The sequence below is a fragment of the Dama dama genome, chromosome 18 (genome assembly GCF_033118175.1).
Source record: "Dama dama isolate Ldn47 chromosome 18, ASM3311817v1, whole genome shotgun sequence".
Classification (NCBI taxonomy): Eukaryota; Metazoa; Chordata; class Mammalia; order Artiodactyla; family Cervidae; genus Dama; species Dama dama.
Window position 1 is genome coordinate 62,779,049 of NC_083698.1, and position 20,058 is coordinate 62,799,106.

The 20,058-nt window shown below is 42.7% G+C and overlaps 1 protein-coding gene across 3 annotated transcripts in view; it reads left to right on the forward strand.

Moving 5' to 3' along the window:
* Nucleotides 1–1,185: 1,185 nt before the first annotated feature.
* The window catches only part of NOD1 (nucleotide binding oligomerization domain containing 1), an 85,240-nt gene continuing 66,367 nt past the window's right edge, over nucleotides 1,186–20,058 (forward strand). For 2 of the 3 annotated variants that reach the window (XM_061165433.1, XM_061165435.1), the window contains exon 1: nucleotides 1,587–1,803. The gene's annotated coding sequence lies outside the window, so the exon portion shown is untranslated. Of the gene's footprint in view, nucleotides 1,428–1,586; nucleotides 1,804–20,058 lie in introns of those variants that run through there. The other variant, XM_061165434.1, reaches the window with a different exon arrangement.

A 20,058-nucleotide genomic window follows, 5' to 3' on the forward strand; every position in this document is an offset into this window, starting at 1 on the left:
AATTAGAAATAAGACCAAAATACTCTTAGAAAATAAATATATTATTGTTGAAATTAAGAACTTAAGTGGATGGTGCATTGGTTGCCTATTGCTGTTGTAATGAGTCACCGCAAATTTAGTGGCCTAAAGCAACACAGTTTTTATTATGGTTCTGGAGTTCAATAGTCTAAAATGGGTCTCACTGGGCTGAAATCAGTGTTAGCAGGACTGTATTCCTTCTAGAGCTCTACTAGCATTTCCTTGTTCTCTGCAGCTTCTAGAAGCCACCCCCAATTTCTTGGCTCATAGCTCCATTCACTCCTCTTTAAAACCAGCAACATCAGGCCCAGTCCTTCTCAAGTTGCTATCTCTTGTAGCTCTCCTTCTTCTGCCTCCCTCTCCCATTTATAAGGGCCCTTGTGACTGCACCCAGCCCACATCAATAGACCATGATTAATCTTTCCATCTCAAGGTCAGCTGATTTGCACCCTTAATTCCATTTGCCACTTTAATTCTCCTTTGCCATATTCACAGGTTCCAGGTGTAGGACTTGAACATTATAGGGGGCCTGAAGGGACTATCCCGCCTAGCAAAGACCAGTAACACAGCAGATTCAAATAACCACCAAAATAACTGATTAATGGAAAGAACTGAAGAAGTTAACTGAAAGTGCAGCCAGAGAAGCAGGATACAGAAAATGTGAGTATTTAAAAGATATGGAATATAAAATCCAGAATCCTAGAAGAAAGGACAAATTTTTGCAATTTTTCTACCAGAAGTTCATGTAAGGATAAACTTACATGAAGGAGAATTGGTATCTTTAGCGTCTCTATATTAGGTTTGACAAGTTTGCACGTCTCCCACCAGTGTTAACGTTTGCAAATTTCACTTTTGAGTTATGAACAAACTTCTCAGAAGGCAGCCTTCTGAGAAGGCTTCTGTTGGGAATCTAAATATTCATGAGCACATGGGGTCACATGATTGAATGCACTTTATTCACTGTGAAACTTATTTATAGCATCGTTATGCCTTATGTAGACTTCCATTTAAAGCGTTAAAAAAACATTTTACTGGGAAATGTATTAGCTAGCAAGTTATAAATTCCCTGACAGGTCATCACAGCGTTAACAGTGTACCATGTACACCGCCAAGAAGAGATTTAAGGGCAGGAAGAAAACCTTAGATTTTTTAAAAGCCCATATCGAAGTATATGCTCTGTTGTAAAAGGTTTGATTGTTTTGAGCTGCTTTTCATCCGGGAGCACGTGTCACGTGTTTAACAGGAGTTTCGTGGGGGAGCACGTGTTCCAACAGGCGTTTCCATCGTCGTGTTTTGAAGCAGCTGCCTCTGGTTGCAGACGCTGGGCTAGCACTTCTAGCGGGACAGGCCTGAGCTCGCAGCGGCCGGGACCGAGCTGGCAGCACCAGCAGGCAATGCGTCACCTCTAGGTGAGCTCTCAGGCCTGCCCGCGCGGTGGCTTGGCCACTCTGCGGAGGCAGGGACTGCCCTTCCCGACTGCCCAGGGCCACTTTCTGCGCGCAGCCTCTGCCGGCCGCCCGCGCCCGCCTCGCTCGCCCGGGCCGCGCCTCGGCCTTTTCGCGCAGGCCGCGGAGGTTCTGGGCGCGGCCGTCGCTACGATCGGGACAGTTCGCGTTCCCGGCCCGCGCGGCGGCTGTACCTTCCCTGCAGCGGGTGAAGTTGCGGGCGCCGCGCGCTCCGGGCCCGGCGCCCCACAACCTCCGAGTTCCCGCCCGCGCGCTCCCGGCGCACCGGACTCCAGCTCTGGCCCCCCAATACCGCGAGGTCTGCACACCGGGCGGCCAAGTAAGTCCTAGCGGCAGGGAAGGGTCGCGCGGGGCACACGTTTTCTGGGGGTCCTGGGGGCCGCGGCGGAGGAGGCGCAGAGAGGCGGCGTCCTGCGAGCGGGCAGAATTCAAAGCTGCGCTGGAAGAGCTCCGGGTGGAGCAAGGGGGAGAAACCCGGGGTTTGTGGAACGCCACGAAACTTCAGGGGGGTGAACTTCAGCGATAGGGGAATCGTTTATCCCACGGTGCTCCGGACAGAGCGTCTTAGCCTTGCCTGCACCGTAGAATCAGCTGGGGTGCTTGTAAAGTTCAGATGCCCAGGCTGGATCCATCAGAACCCGTGGGGGAGTGGAGGGGGCGGGGGTCTGTATCGTTTACACTTCTCAACTGATTCCACTGTGTGGGCAGGGTTGAGCACCAACGACCAAAGAGTGGTTGCCAAGAGAGGGTGGAAAGGCGGGCAGGGGCTTTGATAAGAGTCCAGCCTGCAGACAGATCCGGCTGTACCCAGTGCCCCGCGTGGCCCTGGGGAAGGGGCAGGGGCCCTCCCTCCGGTTTCCCGAGACGCAGAGAAGGGAAATGAGACAGGACTTGGCAGCGTCACCGGAATACTGCCTCAGCTGTGCACACAGTCTTTTGGCACATTGTGAAACACAGAAGCTTTGCCAGGTCATGATGCCTTGTTGGTTCTGCTTTCTGGGAAATGCCTCTGTTACTGTCATTGAAAGTTAAGTGAAGGGAATCCAGTAAACCCATTGACAACTCCTGGGATTGCTGCTTTAAGGGTGAAGCTAGGTGTGCTTGCTGCAGGGTCGGGTTTGTTCCTGCTAAAAGCCCCCTATCTGAGATTTCCCATATCCAAGGAAGAGTAACTCTACCTTGGATATTAGGAGTGCACAGAATTTACCCTCTTCTCAACCTAGGGTATATGCTGGGGGCAGATAGCTCTAATCTCAGCAACCAGGCCCCCTGGACAAGGCACAGATTTCTACTGCATGTGTGGGGCAGATAAGAAAGGTGGATTTGAAACAAACGACAGCCTAGGAGAAGAGAGGGCTTCCAGAGGGTCCAAGAAGAGTGAATTGTGGTTTTGCATAATGAAGAAATTTAAGTTCAAGCTTTGGAGCCCATCAAACCTGGGCCCAAATTCAGATTCTGTCCCTTCTGTGATACTTGCATGATCTCCCTGAACCCCTGTTTTCTTTCTTGTGAAATGAGGGAAAGTAGTAGCTCTGTCCTGAATGAGATAATGTATATCAAATGCCTGGCAGGCCAGGTTGCTGCTCCATTGGTAGCAGTTATTAGCCACTGCAGTGGTGATCTGTGTTCAACAGTTGTTGATTTAGTACAGCCACAGTGAAGAGAGTGTCCAGCAGTTGTCTCCCTTGCAACTCTGTTCCCTTTTTCTTTTCCTGCCCAGGAGAGGGGCTTGTACTCCTCCTCCTCGGTCACTGTGTATTTTGAGGTCTGGAATTTCAGGCCACCAGCCTGCGGCTCAGTAGGGTTTATTAATGGCTCTGGAATACAGTTTTACTGCACGTGATAGGAATGACAAAATAAAGCGGTCCTTAAATTTGAGACTTCCTCTATTCCACTGCAATATATATATACACACACACATGCATATGTGTATACACATATATACATATGAGCTCCCCTGTAGCTGGGCTGTTTACAGGGTTTCAGAATTGACATGGGCACATACACGTGACTTTCGTGCTGTCAGCATCCTTGGGCTGTGCTCCTGTTGTACCTGTTTTGCTACTGACTCTTGGCCTAGGGACAATGAATCCTTCTTAGATGACCAAGAAGTCAGGCATTTGGGGAAGGGAAAACCTACATCCTGCAGCTGTCAGTGGGGGCATCCTGAATCTTTCACGTTGGTTCCACTGTGTGTGTCACTGGCTATCCTCTTGACAGTAGCAGCAACACTGTTTATTTTAGATTAAACAGTAGAAATACTATAAATAGTGATTTAATGTTGATATAAAAATCAAGTGCTTTTACAGCACTATCCCTGATACTTGCCTAATGAGACTCTTAAATTCTTGTCTCCTTTTATTAAAAAAAAGTTCAATATTTATTCAGTATCTAAGACTTAAATTTAGGATTTGAAGTTTGAATCACCAGCTCCTTCTATGATTCTTCTTTTTTGGGGGTTTGAGGCAAGATGAAATTTAAAAAGATAAGGTTTATACTTTTGCTAAATTTTTGTCATGTAGAAGCTTTTAGGTCTACTGCAGGTTTCTGAAAGTCCTATTTTCTTTTATCTTTGGGCAGAGTCAGTTGAGTCTCATACAAAGGGCTTCCTTTCATCCATCTAGAGAGTCCAAAGTTGGAAGGAAGGAAGGTTGTTTCAAGGAAAACTCTGTGGTGCGTCAAATACTCAGTGACAAGTGTTTTCCCCTGCCCCCCAAACTTGAGTCTTGTAGTAAAAGGTGAGTAATCACTGCCATTTCAATTAATCGATGTATTTTACCCAGTGCTGGAAAGTTTGTCAAAACAAGACTTTATGGGTTGAATTCTTCTCATTGTGTTTTATCTAAAACCCACCACAGACCAAACTGTGGGCAGAGATTTTAACACTGAGTTGGCCGGGACAAGCTTGCCACCCTCTCTCCTCCCCTTAGTCATCCTCCCTGCCTCTGGAGCTGTTGAGTCTGGGATGCTGTTACTCTGTGGCGATCTTTCCTTGGCCCTCTGAAGGGGCATGATGCCCTAACAAGGGATCTGCTTCTATAGAACCAGCAAGGCAATTTTGTGTTATACTTCACTTAGAGTGCTGTCTAGTAATCTGTTGCTTTGTTATTTGTTTTGCTGAGTAGTCATTTTCCTTTAAACTATATTTTGGGGTTTCAATTTCAGCGGCTCTGAGTTCCACTGGCCCAGCCGACTCACTGAAAAAGACCCTGATGCTGGGAAAGATCGAAGGCAAAGGAAGAACAGGGCGGCAGAAGATGAAATGGTTAGATAGAATCACCAACTCAATGGGCATGAGTTTGAGCAAACTCCAGGAGACAGTGGAGGACAGGAAAGCCTGGTGTGCTGCAGTCCATGGGGTCATAAAGAGGTGGATGTATTTTACATCCATCAACATCATCAGTTCAGTTCATCAGCAACAACATTAGTTCAGTTCAGTTGCTCAGTCATGACCAACTCTTTGTGACCTCATGGACTGCAGCACACCAGGCTTCCCTCATGGACTGCAGCACACCAGGCTTCCCTATCCATCACCAACTCCCAGAGCTTGCTCAAACTCATGTCCATTGACTCAGTGATGCCATCCAACCATCTCATTCTCTGTTGTCCCCTTCTCCTGCCTTCAGTCTTACCCAGCATCAGGTCTTTTCCAGTGAGTCAGTTCCTCACATCAGGTGGCCAAAGTATTGGAGTTTCAGCTTCAACATCAGTCCTTCCAATGAATATTCAGGACTGATTTCCTTTAGGATTGACTGGTATGATCTCCTTGCAGTCCAAGGGACTCTCAAGAGTCTTCTCCAACACCACAGTTCAAAAGCATCAATTCTTCGGTGCTCAGCTTTCTTTATGGTCCAGCTCTCACATCCATACATGACTACTGGAAAAACCGTAGCTTTGACTAGACAGATCTTTGTCGGCCAAGTAATGTCTCTGCTTTTTAAAATACTGTCTAGGTCTGTCATAGTTTTTCTTCCAAGGAGCAAGCGTTCTTTTAATTTCATGGCTTCAGTCACCATCTGCAGTGATTTTGTAGCCCAAAAAAATAAAGCCTCTCACTGTTGCTATTGTTTCCTCATCTATTTGCCATGAAGTGATGGGATCGGATGCCATGATCTTAGTTTTTTAATGTTGAGTTTTAAGCCAACTTTTTCACTCTCCTCTTGTATTTTCATCAAGAGGCTCTTTAGTTTTTCATCACTTTCTGCCATAAGGGTGGTGTCATCTGCATATCTGAGGTTATTGATATTTCTCCCGGCGATCTTGATTCTAGCTTATGCTTTATCCAGCCGGGCATTTTGCATGATGTACTCTGCATATAAGTTAAATAAGCAGGGTGACAATACACAGCCTTGATGTACTCCTTTCTCAATTTGGAACCAGTCTGTTGTTCCATGTCCAGTTCTAACTGTTGCTTCTTGATCTGCATACAGATTTCTCAGAAGGCAGGTAAGGTGGTCTGGTATGCCCATCTATTGAAGAATTTTCCAGTTTGTTGTGATCAAAGGCTTTGGCATAATCAATAAAGCAAGCAACAACATAGTTTCCTATCAAACTAATGAATGGGTCAACATGAGGGTCTAGGTAATTTGCAAAGTGAGCACCAGCTGTTGGTTGGTTACTATTTTAATAAAACATGAAAAGTCACCGTCACTACATCTTTGTATATCTCACTATATCTTTGTTGCTATTGGCCCTTCTCTATGTCATCTCCATGATACAGGTTAGGGACAGAAAATAGTTGCGGGGATGGAGCGACTTGGTAGATACTTTCAGAGTCACGCTTAGCTGAGTAGGGCAGTCACATACTGCTGAGGAAAGGAAAACCTTTCCATGGTAGAAGAGCAGGGAGCAGATGATGATTTACATGAGAAAATATTTGTGTTCTAATTCCCAAAAGATAAACTCTAATGACTAAGAGCTCCTCATGCTTCATTTTAACACATTCCCCAATTGCTATCAGTGACCCCAAACCACGCCTTCTAGAAGGAACCAGGTGGAAAGCTAGGCTTTTCTTTGGGCATATCCTAACTCCTTGTTATTCAGGACAGCAGGCCCCTTCATGGAGTGAGCCATTCCTGGACTTCACTTAACAAGGCTAGTGTCGTTTACATTTAATATGAATTCAAGCATGTGGATGATTTCAAGTGAAGTTACAAGATCTATGACAAATACTAGACAGTCAGGATTTGAAGAGACTGTGAGTTTTGGTGTCAGAACTAGGATCAAGCTCTCACTTCATTCATTAACTAACAATGTGACCTCGCCCAAGATTTAATTCTTCCAACCTTATGTCCTCATCTGTATGAAATAGTTATAGTTCTTTCCTTAGAGAGTGGTTTTGAGTATTTGCTAAGATAGTTGCTGTGAAGTGCTCAGTGTCCCACCTGGCTTCCAGGAAATGGTGGTTAAGATGATGATAACGAGTATGATGATTTGGTTCAAGTGCTGGTCTTGCCATCTCCTAGTTGTCTGGCTTTGAATTAGCTACTTAATCCTCAGGAGCCTCAGTTTTTACATCTGTGAGAAGGGGATAACTCTATCAATCTGGAAGGATTGGCTTGAGGCTTTGATGAAATGAAGTGAAATAAAGATGTGTCTGATCTCCTAAACCTTAAATAATGATAGCAAACGCTTACATAGGTTTACTCTCTGCAACACTAGTTGAAGGACTTTAGGTTTTTTTGTTTTTTTTTTTTTTTAGCTCATTTAATCTTCCCAACAACCTCATATTGTAGTTATTGTTTCTCCTATTTTACAGAGGAGACAGCTAAGGCTCAGTGAGATTAAATAACCAGCCCAAAGTCAACAGATTGTTAGTGCTGCACTCAGGATTTAGAACAGAAATCCAGGTTCTAACCACTCAGAACTCAGTGAGTGCCCCTCCCTCTCTGCCCACCTCCCCACCCCCACGCCTGCCTCCTGGAATAGACCCACACATATGCTTGTGCTCTCTGTAGCGTGGTGCTCCTGGATACAAGGCCCTTGCAAAGAACTGCCTGTCTCTGCCTGCTGATGGAGTGAACATGGGAACCCCCCTCCGCCTCCGTTTATAACCTTTAAACCTCAACCATTGCTTTCACTGGATGATCTAATACTCACTGGGGGTGGTGATACTGGTATTGACTCACGTTATTAGAATGAATTACGATGTTTATTTTGGAATAAGTGTCGATCATCTCAGAGTACTGAGATTGTTAACCTAGCTGTAATAAAACACAGACATTCTGTGTTTCTAAACATATTCTAAAACATTCACCCAGACAGGTGTGCTGAGTATTTGAGAAAACAGAAACCAGGCCTGGAATTTCCCAGGATGGGGACCCAGGTGGACATGACAGTGTTTAAAGGGCATTCCATCAAAAAGACAGTGGCCTGTGCCAGGCCCACTACCTTTTAAGAAATTCCTTACTTATCACCCTTCTACACCCTACTGGCATTTGCATTGTTTGGAGCTCTGGCAGCCTTCCAAGAGGCCTGGGTCAGTGGAACTCGGAGCCTAGAAAAGGGAGTTCTCCATTGAGTGACTTGGGGATGATTTAACATTTCTGATAATGAGCTGGCACTTGTTTTTCTGGATTTCTGAATAAAAAAGAAACTTGCTGGCTTCCCAGCCTGGTGTTGAGGGCTGTCAGAGAACTACTTACAGCTCCTGGCTCCTCCTGGCTCTTCACGTTTCAATTCTGCAACCCATTGATTCAACAGATATTATGAGAAGACCTTGCTGGTGCCAGGCATCTACCAAGTTTTGGGGATACAGCAGTGAATGAATCCCAGGGCCCAGCACCTGGCCAAAGGGAATTTGCCAGCTTATTGGGAGAGGAAGGGGTGGTAAACAGAAGTACATAGTTATAAATGGGCTAAGTGCTGTAAGTGAGAACAGTAGAATGTCATGACACATGTACTGGGATTAAGGGAGTCTGGGATCTGCCCCTCCAAGAGTGAGCCTTTTCAGCTAGTTCTTGGGGTTGAAGAGAGTAAGGCCACACCAGATGCAAGCAAGAGCATGCTTGAAGGCTCAGAGGTGGAAAGAATGGAGTGTATTGAAGAGAGTGCAGTGAGGAAGGCCAAGCAGAGCCTCCTGGGCTGGGAAGGATTTGGAAGTTTATTGCAGAGGGCAGTAGGAGGCTTTGAGGAGTTCCCACCCACACCTTTTCTCAATGTTAGTAATCTATAAGAAAAAGATGATTAATGACCTTTACTTGTTAAGCTTTATAAACGTTGTCTTGGGTTTCCCTGGTGGCTCAGTGGTAAAGAAGCCACCTGCCAATACAGGAGACGTGAGTTCAACCCCTGGGTCAGGAAGGTGATCTAGAGAAGGAAAGGGCAACCCGCTCCAGTATTTTTGCCTGGGAAATCCCACAGACAGAGAACCTGGCAGGCTACAGTCCATAGGGTCACAAAGAATCGGACACGACTAGGCAACTAAACAAGTAAATTAAGTAAATCTTGTCTTGATGTGCGAGACAACTATGGAGACAAATTACAGTTTTCAATTACTTTTTTTAAATCTTTATTTGGGTGCATTGGGTCTTACCTGTGGCACATGGAATCTTCATTGCATCATGCAGGATCTCTTTGTTGCAGTGCCAGACTCTCTCGTTGTGGTGTGCGGACTTAGCTGCTCCTTGGCATGTGGATAATAGTTCCCTGACCAGGGATCAAACCCGTGTTCATTGCAAGGCAGCTTCTTAACCCCTGGACCACCAGGGAAGTCACTATGGTTTTCAGTTTCTAATGAAGGAACTGAGTCTCAGAACAGAGAAAAGATGGCAGAACCAGGACTCAGAGACTGGTCTGCCTGGCCCACAGCACCTGCTCCATGGTTTTCAGGAGCAGATGTGTGTAAATGCATGCCAGCCAGCCAGGTACCAGCACCCTTCAGCAGGAGCCTCTGTGGATGCACATGGGTGGAGCTAGCTAGTACCCCCTAGCTCCTTAGGAACAGGAACAAAAGGTTCCCAAAAGGGGAGGCAGGATGGCAGTGTGGGTGCCAGAGTGTCAGAGTCTGTGGGTAAAAATTCTGGGAACCCCCTGGCTCAGGGGAGAAGTTTTGAGTGGTAGTTCATGCTAGTCTGTTTCTCTCTGGCTTTAGCCCCAAAGCCCTGAAAGAGGTACTTTCTTCACTCTGTTCATCTACCAGAGAATTTGCATATACTTAAAAAACTGGAGTGTTTAGAAAAACAAATTCTTTCCGTGGAGCTTCCAGGTACTTTCTTGTTTTGGGGCATCTGCGTTACCCCCTTTCTCCTCACCCCTGTGTGGCTGTCGTGAGGTCATGGAGTGAGAGGTCACAGCAGGTCAGGTGTATCTGGGCTGGCAAGGAGGACCTGCTTCCTGAGATAGGCCCTCGCTGGGCAGGGGCCCAGGGCGTGCCACCTCTCAGAAGAACCCGGCATCTCCTCGGCCTCTCGATGGCCCTTGGGGTCCCCTCCCATACATCCCAGGTACTGTCTGGCTAAGCTTCAGGTAGATTTGCGTCCCAGACAGTAAAAGTCTCCAGCTAAGCATTTTGGCCAACAGTCAACTGAGTGTTTGTTTGTTCAAGACCAGGTTTCACTTCAAGCTTCCAAGGTGACTAACATATTTTGTTCTTACAAAGTGCCTTTTATTTGAGAAGCTCCAGATACGTTCTGTGTCATCCCCAATGCCATCTCCTAATGTTCTCTGGCTTCCAGACCCACCCCTTCTGTAGAACTTTCTCTGGTATAAGCACCTAAACCCACTTATAGGGTTCCAGATCTGGGTTTCTGATTCAAGACTGTTATCTTTTGTTGGCTTCCTTTATTAAGATATTTTAATTCAGTGGGCCCTCAGAGATACGTACCAGCAGAGGGTTTTGGGAACTTTGTTTTTCAAAGCCTAGATAAAAACAGGAAAATGTCCACTAACAATTGTATATCAAGCCCATAAGGCATGAGCTTCCCAGGTGGCGCTAGTGGTAAAGAACCCACCTGCCAATGCAGGAGACATAAGAGAAATGGGTTCAGTCCCTTGATTGGCAAGATCCCCTGGAAGAGGGCATGGCAACCCACTCCAGTATTCTTGCCTGGAGAATCCCATGGACAGAGGAGCCTGGTGGGTTCCAGTCCATGGTGGTCACAGAGAGTCAGATAAGACTGAAGCGACTTGGCACAGCACACCCATAAGGCACAATGGAGGACATTGTCACAAAACAGTGGGTGATTGTGTACCAAGAGAGTGCTTGGAAATTGAGAGCTGTACTTCGGTTACACTTTTTAAGGCAGCTGCTCAGGGAAAAGTCTTAGAGCAATAGAAAATTTTGGTGCCTGCAGATCTGAATTTATCTACTAATTAACTTTCCCGGTGACACTCCTAAGTGAGTCTGTGAATTCTGGAAATCTACATATTTGTTCAGTGATCGTTAATGGAGCATCTGTTATAAGCAGTATACTGTGCTAGATTCATTCATTCAACTTTTTTTTTAACCTAGCATCCTCTCTGTGCTGGAGATATAGGGACTAACCATATGGACACCATCCCTCATAGTCAAATGCTGGGCCTCAAAGATGAATCAATCCAAAGCTCCAACTTACACCACCGTCTCCTTGGTCATGATAAATGCTTGTAATGTGACCAGTGTTGTGCTAAATGCCGTCTAAGTATTCACTCACTGAATCCTCACACCAGTCCTAGAAAGTAGGTGTTATAGTCTGCATTTTGTAGACAAGAACATTAGAACATTGAAACACAGAATGCTATGTATTTGTCCAAATCACACAGTTAGTGATTGGAACCAGGTAGTCTGGTTCTGGGCTTCCCTTGTGGCTCAGCTGGTAAAGAATCTGCCTGCAATGTGGGAGACCTGGGTTCAATCCTTGGGCTGGGAAGATCCCCTGGAGAAGGGAAAGGCTACCCACTCCAGTACTCTGGCCTGGAGAATTCCATGGACTGCATAGTTCATGGGGTCGCAAAGAGTCGGACACGACTAAGCCACTTTCACTTTCAGCCTGGTTTTAGTCTTGCCCCTTCACTGCCACCATCAATTGATATGGAGAAAGAATTCAGGAGAAGAAAAAAGTGATGTACCCCATCCTGCAACACAGGTGGGGATAAAATACCATGGGAATTCCCAGTGAGGGGAGAGAGGAGCTTAGGGGAGGACATGGTGAGGTGGGGCGCCTGTGCTTTCCACATTTGATGGACACCAGTCCCTGCTGGGGGTGGGGTAGGGTGAAACTCTTGGCTGCTGAGGGGGTTACTCTAACCAGAAATAAATAAAAGAGCATTAGCCTCAGTGCCTGGAGACCTCAGTGCCAGGGTTCCAGTTCTGGTCTTGGCCTTGCCTAGAGCTTCAGTTTCCTCATCTCTAAAATAGGGGTGTTGGACAGTGTTCTGTTCCACTCCAGAAGTCCACGGTTCCAGGAGGGAAGGAAGAGGCTGACTCTGCACTCTGAGCACGGTTTCTTGACCAGAAGGAGACGCTTGGCTCGGGAATGTTGAGTCAGACATTCGAGTTCCCTGCAGGCCCAGATAGCTGTGAAAGGTGGTTGGTATCCCATGAGTATCCACCCCCAAGTGCTCATGTGCGCTGTGTCGGCATTCCTGCCTTTGTGGTGGCAGGGTGGCAGTATCTGTGCCTAGAGTTCAGTCTAAGTGGTGCTTTCACAAGCGAGAGAGAGAACGGGAGACTGAGAGATGGAAGGAGAGACGGAGAACGAGACAAACGACTGAGTGAGACTGACTTTTTCTATCTGTGAAGTTCTGAGAGATTACATGCATTCATATACTTAAAGTAAATGAATGTTAATGGAACTTAAAAGCTTCAAATAATGACTGTAGCCTCATCTGTCTGCTAAATTTTCTCTGGAGGGGGCTGTTAGTAGTTTTCAGGTATGGCAGAGGCATGAAGTACTAGGCTGGTTTTCCAGGTTAATAAATTGGAAACAAAACAAGAAAAATGAATAACCCCCTGGAAACCCCATGCTCATGAGAAATAGAGTTCCGTGTAGACCCAGTGAAGAATGGCAGCTTGAGTTTATCTAGTTTCTGGAAGCATAATTGAGCTGATGTTTCTGTGGCTTATGCAGCAGAGAAAGTAGGACTCTGTTTGACCCATATTGTGTGTTCTCTGTGCAGTTGTATCAGTACTGTATAAAATTGTGCTTGGTCTTAGCTTGCTGTTCAATTGCTGATGGAAGGTGTTGGTCCACCCACCTCCCTGTTGGGCAGCTTGAAGTATGATGGAGCCTTACTGTCCATAGCATCTATGTCAGCACACAGGGTATAATTGTCTTCTGCACTGTGAGACTGGGCTGAGGAGGCCCTGGGTCCTGTTCAAATGAACCACACTCCAGAGAGAAGTTGTTTCCTTGAGGAGAATCGAGCTTGATCCTCAGTGTTTATGGTTATGTGTCTTCAGGTTGTGCGGGGGTTTATGATCAAGTTGGCAGAACCTTTTTTTTTTTTTAATTGAAAGATAATTGCTTTATAGAATTTTGCTGTTTTCTGTCGAACCTCAACATGAATCAGCCATAGGTATACATATATCCTCTCCCTTTTGAACCTCCCTCCCATCTCCCTCCCCATCCCACCCTCCTAGATTGATACAGAGCCCCTGTTTGAGTTTCCTGAGCCGTATAGCAGATTCCCGTTGGCTCTCTATTTTACATATGGTAATGTAAGTTTCCATGTTACTCTTTCTGTACATCATCTCACACTCTCCTCCCGTCTCCCCTTGTCTGTAAGTCTATTCTCTATGTCTGTTTCTCCATTGTTGCCCTGTAAATAAGTTCTTCAGTACCATTTTTCTAGATTCTGTATATATGCATTAGAATACAGTATTTATCTTTCTCTTTATGACTCACTTCACTCTGTATAATAGGTTCTAGGTTCATCCACCTCATTAGAACTGACTCAAATGCATTCCTTTTTATGGCTAATATTCCATTGTGTATATGTACCACAACTTCTTTATCGATTCATCTGTCAATGGACATCTAGGTTGCTTCCATGTTCTAGCTATTGTAAGTAGTGTTGCAATGAACAATGGGATACATGTGTCTCTTTCAATTTTGGTTTCTTCAGGGTATATGTGTAGGAGTGAGATTACTGGGTCATATGGTGGTTTTATTCTTGTGTTTTAAGGAATCTCCATACTGTCTTCCATAGTGGCTGTATCAGTTTACATTCCCACCAACAGTGCAAGAGCATTCCCTTTTCTCCACATCCTCTCCAGCATTTATTGTTTGTAGACTTTTTGATGATGGCTCATTCTGACTGGTGTGAGATGTATTTCATTGTAGTTTTGATTTGCATTTCTTTAATAATGAGCGATGTTGAGCATCTTTTCATGTGTTTGTTAGCCATCTGTATGTCTTCTTTGACGAAATGTCTGTTTAGGTCTTTTCCCCACTTTTTGATTGGGTTGTTTGTTTTTTTCTGGTATTGTTGTATGGGCTGCTTGTATATTTGGGAAATTAATCCTTTGTCAGTTGTTTCATTTGCTATTATTTTCTCCCATTCTGAGGGTTGTCTTTTCACCTTGCTTATAGTTTCCTTTGATATGCAAAAATTTTTAAGTTTAATCAGATCCCACTTGTTTACTTTTGTTTTTATTTCCATTACTCTAGGAGGTGGGTCATAGAGGATCTTTCTTTGATTTATGTCTTTGAGTGTTCTGCCTGTTTTCCTCTAAGAGTTTTATAGTTTCTGGTCTTACATTTAGGTCTTTAATCCATTTTGAGTTTATCTATGTGTATGGTGTTAGGAGGTGTTCTAATTTCATTCTTTTACATGTAGCTGTCCTGTTTTCCCAGTGCCATTTATTAAAGAGGCTGTCTTTGCCCCATTGTATATTCTTGCCTCCTTTGTCAAAAATAAGGTACCCATAGGTGCATGGGTTTATTTCTGGGCTTTCTATCTTGTTCCATTGGTCTATATTTCTGTTTTTGTGCCAGTACCATACTATCTTGCTGATTGTAGCTTTGTAGTATAATCTGAAGTCAGGAAGGTTGATTCCTCCAGCTCCATTCTTCTTTCTCAAGACTGCTTTGGCTATTTGGGTTCTTTTGTGTTTCCATATGAATTGTGAAATTTTTTGTTCTAGGTCTGTGAAAAATGCCATTGGTAATTTGGTAGGGATTGCATTGAATCTGTAGATTGCATTTGGTAGTATAGTCATTTTCACAATATTGATTCTTCCTACCTAGGAACATGGAATATCTCTCCATCGGTTTATGTCATCTTTGATTTCTTTTACTAGTGTCTTAAAATTTTTTGTGTACAGTTCTTTTTTATCCTTAGGAAAGTTTATTCCTAGATATTTAATTCTTTTTGTTGCAATGGTGAGTGGTATTGATTCCTTAATTTCTCTTTGTGATTTTTAATTGTTTGTATATAGAAACACAGGTGATTTATGTGTATTGATTTTGTATCCTGAAACTTTGCCAAACTCACTGATTAGCTCTAGTAATTTTCTGATACTATCTTTAGGGTTTTCTATGTGCAGTATCATATCATCTGCAAACAGTGAGAGCTTTATTTCTTCTTTTCTGATCTGGATTCCTTTTATTTCTTTTCCTTCTCTGCTATAGCTAGAACTTCCAGAACTATGTTGAATAATAGTGGTGGAAGTGGACACCCCTTGTCTTGTTCCTGACCTTAGGGGGAATGCTTTTAGTTTTTCACCATTGAGAATGTTTGCTGTAGACTTATCATATATAGCCTTTACTATGTTGAGACAGGTTCCTTCTATGCCCATTTTTTGAAGAGTTTTAATCATAAATGGGTGTTGAATTTTGTAAAAGGCTTCTTCTGCATCTATGGAGATTATCATATGGTTTTTATCTTTCAATTTGTTAATATGGTGTATCACATTGATTGATTTGTGTATATTGAAGAGTCCTTGCATCCCTGGAATAAACCCAACTTGATTATGGTGTATGAGCTTTTTGAGGTGTTGCTGAATTCTGTTTGCTAAAATTTTGTTGAGGATTTTTGCATCTATGTTTATCAGATATTGGCCAGTAGTTTTTTGGTGTGTGTGTTTTCTTTGGTTTTGGTATCACAGTGATGGTGGCCTTGTAGAATGGGTTTGAAAGTGTTCCTTCCTCTGCAATTTTTTGAAAGTGTTTTAGAAGGATAGGCATTAGCTCTTCTCTAAATGTTTGATAGAATTCTCCTGTGAAGCCATCCAGTCCTGGGCTTTTGTTTTTTGGGAGATGTTTGACCACAGCTTCAATTTCAGTGCTTGTAATTGGGTTATTCATAATTTCTATTTCTTTCTGGTTCATTCTTGGAAGATTGAACTTTTCTAGGAATCAGTCCATCTCTTCCAGGTTATCCATTTTATTGGATAATAATAGTTCATAATAGTTCATGATAGTCTCTTATAATCCTTTGTATTTCTGCATTGTTTGTTGTAACCTCTCCTTTTTAATTTTGTTGATTTGATTCTTCTCTTTTTTTTTGATGAGTCTGGCTAATGGTTTGTCAATTTTGTTTGTCTTCTCAAAGAACCAGCTTTTAGTTTTATTAATCTTTACTATTGTTTCTTTCATTTCTTTTTCATTTATTTCTGCTCAGATCTTTGTGACTTATTTCCTTCTACTAATTTTGGGTGTTTTTTGTTCTTCTTTTTCCAGTTGTTTTAGGTATAAAGTTAGGTTGTCTATTCAATGTTTTTCTTGTTTCTTGAGGTAGGATTGTATTACTATAAACTTCCCTCTTAGAACTGCTTTTGCTGCATCCCATAGGTTTATAGTTGTCATGTTTTCATTGTCATTTGTTTCTAGAAATCTTTTGATTTCCCTTTTAATTTATTCAGTAATCTGTTGGTTACTTAGAACTGTGTTGTTTAATCTCCATGTGTTTGTGTTTGTTACAGTTTTTTTCTTGTAATTGATATCTAGTTTGATAGCATTGTGATTGGAGAAGATGCTTGATACAATTTCAATTTTCTTAAATTTACTGAGGCTTGATTTGGGACCCAAGATGTGGGCTATCCTGGAGAATGTTCCATGTGCACTTGAGAAGAAGGTATATTCTTCTGCATTTGGATGGAATGTCCTGAAGATATCAGTGAGATCCATCTATCTAATGTATCATTTAAGACTTGTGTTTCCTTATTATTTTTCTGATTTGATGATCTGTCCATTGGTGTGAGTGGGGTGTTAAAGTCTCCTGCTATTATTGTGTTATGTCAACTTCTTCTTTTATGTCTGTTAGTGTTTGTCTTATATATTGAGGTGCTCCTACGTTGGGTGCATAGATATTTACAATTGTTATGTCTTCCTCTTGGATTGATCCCTTGATCATTATGTAGTGTCCTTCCTTATCTCTTGTAATTTTCTTTAAGGTCTGTTTTTTCTGATATGAGGATTGTTACTCCAGTTTTCTTTTGCTTCCCATTTGCATGGAATATATTTTTCGATCCTCTCACTTTCAGTCTATATGTGTCTTGAGGTCTGAAGCAGGTTTCTTATAGACAACATATATATGGGTCTTGTTTTTGTATCCATTCTGCCAGTCTGTGTCTTTTGGTTGGAGCATTTAATCCGTTTACATTTAAAGTAATTATTGATGTATATGTTCCTATTGCCATTTTCTTAATTGTTTGGGGTTGATTTTGTGGCTCTTTTTCTTCTCTTGTATTTCTTAGCTATATAAGTCCCTTTAACATTTGTTGTAAAGTCGGTTTGGTGGTAATGAATTCTTTTAACTTTTGCTTGTCTGAAAGCTATTTGTTTCTCCATCAATTTTGAATGAGATCCTTGTTGGGTACAGTAATCTTGGTTGTAGATGTTTTCCTCTCAGTACTTAAATATATCCTGCCATTCCCTTCTGGCCTGCAGAGTTTCTGCTGAAAGATCAACTGTTAAGCGTATGGGGTTTCCCTTGTATGTTACTTGTTGCTTCTCCCTTGCTGCTTTTAATATTCTTCCTTTGTGTTTAGTCTTTCTTAGTTTGATTCGTATGTGTCTTGGTGTGTTTCTCCTTGGGTTTATCCTGTATGGGACTCTTCATGCCTCTTGTACTTGAGTGACTGTTTCTTTTTCCATGTTGGGGAAATTTTCAACTATAATCTCTTCAAAAATTTTCTCATACCCTTTCTTTTTCTCTTCTTCTTCTGGGACCCCTATAATTTGAATGTTGGTGTGTTTGATATGGCCCAGAGGTCTCTGAGACTGTTTTCAGTTCTTTTCATTCTTTTTACTTTATTCTGCTCTTGAGAAGTTTATTTCCACCACTTTATCTTCCAGCTTACTGATTTGTTCTCCTTCAGATATTCTGCTATTGATTCCTTCTCGAGTATTCTTAATTTCAGTAATTCTGTCATTTGTGTCCATATGTTTATTCTTTAATTCTTCTAGGTCGTTGTTAACTGATTCTTGTATTTTCTCCATTTTGTTTTCAAGGTTTTTTATCATCTTTATTACCATTATTCTGAATTCTTTTTCAGGTGGTTTGTCTATTTCCTCTTGATTTATTTGGACTTCTGTGTTTCTAGTTTGTTCCTTCATTTGTGCAGTATGTCTCTGCCTTTTCATTATTTTTTTTTTAACTTATTGTGTTTGAGGTCTCCTTTTCCCAGGCTTCAAGGAAAGTTGATTTCTTTCCTTGAAGAAGGTTGAATTCTATCTTGCTTTTGGTTTCTGCCCTCCTAAGGTTGGTCCAGTGGTTTGTGTGAGCTTCATATAGGGTGAGATTTGTGCTGAGTTTTTGTTTGTTTGTTTTTCCTCTGGTGGACAAGGCTGGGTGAGGTGGTTATCCTGTCTGCTGATGATTTGGTTTGTATTTTTGTTTTGTTAGTTGTTCAGATGAGGCATCGTGCACAGGGTGCAACTGGTAGTTGGGTGATGCAGGGTCTTGTATTCAAGTGGTTTCTTTTGTGTGAGTTCTCACTATTTGATACTCCCTAGGGTTACTTTTCTGGTAGTCTAGGGTCTTGGAGTCAGTGCTCCTGCTTCAAAGGCTCAGGGCTTGATCTCTTCAGGAGCTTGCACTCAATGGCACTCAGTGTCACATTACTGATTGAACAAGGCAGACCCCTCACAAGAAGTCCTCCTCTGGGCCAACCTTGAGAACACTGACCCCATCCTTTGCCTCAGGTGTGGCCTCCTAGTAGAACCTTTTTTAAAAAATTATTTTATTTTATTTTTGGCTGTGCTGGGTCTTTGCTGCAGCGCGGGCTTTTCTCTAGTTGAGGAGAGTGTGGGTGGGCTCTTCTCTAGTTGCCGCGTTGCAGTGGCTTCTCCTGCTGTGGAGCTCAGGCTCTGTGGCCCTTGGGCTTCAGTAGTTGTGGCCCCCAGACTCTAGAGCACAGGCTCAGTAGTTGTGGTTCACAGGCCTCGTTGCTCCGCGGCATGTGGGATCTTGCAAGATCAGGGATTGAACCGTATCTCCTGTGTTGGCTGCTGGATTCTTTACCACTGAGCCACCAGGGAAGCCCCAGCAGAGCCTATTTTTGTTGCCTTTTTGTAATCTGGGGAATGTCATCTCTGAAGTAGACAGGTATCTATTTGAGGTAAGCAGAGAAGGATGGCTTTATTTTACATTATCTTAAATCTGAGTTCAGTAAATAAACAGCAATGCTCAATTCCTATTGTCCAGGAATGTGTAGACAGAATGTTTTATATGTCCACATCATGCATGGCTAATGTGGCTTTGCCAGAGATGGCATTTTCTAGATAGATCCTAGCAATAGGATTTTTTTTTTTTTAGAAAGAAAGGAAAAATCTAAAGAGGTTTCGTTAGTAATGATAGCCATTTAGGTGGGGAGGAGATATTGATGGAAAGTATAAGGTACCTTTGACATCATCCATGAGATGAAAACATCACTCAGGGTCAGAATGTTACACAGAAGAAATCTGAGTCCATGTTATTTTAAAGTGTTCAGTGGCTTGGATTACATGAAAGGAAAAATAAGACAAAGGAAATGAAGAGACTTGTGGTAATTATGGATCATTGTTTTCCAGTGTGTTGCTTAAGGTTAAACAGTTTTAAGGTTTAAAAGTATCTACTTGAAAGTCAGTTCTGTTGACTCTTTTGCTTCATTTTGTTTTTGTAGGGCTTGATTTTTCATCTTACATGCCTTGTCTCAAACCAGGTCCAGTAGTAATAACGTAAATTGACAGGCTCCTACTAAATTGATAACAAAAATGTTCCCATCCACAAACCCATCAAGTCTGACTATGATATTTCACCAAACCAAGAGGAGCATTCTGTTTATTGACAGGTGCACAGAAGGAGTCATACTCTTCCATCTGAGTGTGTTTGATTTGAGTGGATTGTCATTTAGTTTAATGGAGACTGAGCATTTTTCCCTAAGAGGGTGAGCTGAAACTCAAAAGTTCATTAAAAGATGGTGATTGCTGGGAGTGTTTCATTAACCTGCCTCAAGGTTTCCTAAGATGCCCTGATGATTAAAAAGACTTATTTAAAGTTTAAATAACTTTAAATTATGCAAGTATATATTCTTATAAAAAAGTAAAATGTTATGAATAAAAGTACTATACCAATCCTTTATGCCCTTGCCTGTCAGGAAGTACTGTCTCTTCTCATAAAGTACGTCTCTTTCCAGGTGTTTTTCTTTGCATTTATGTTCACAGATGTA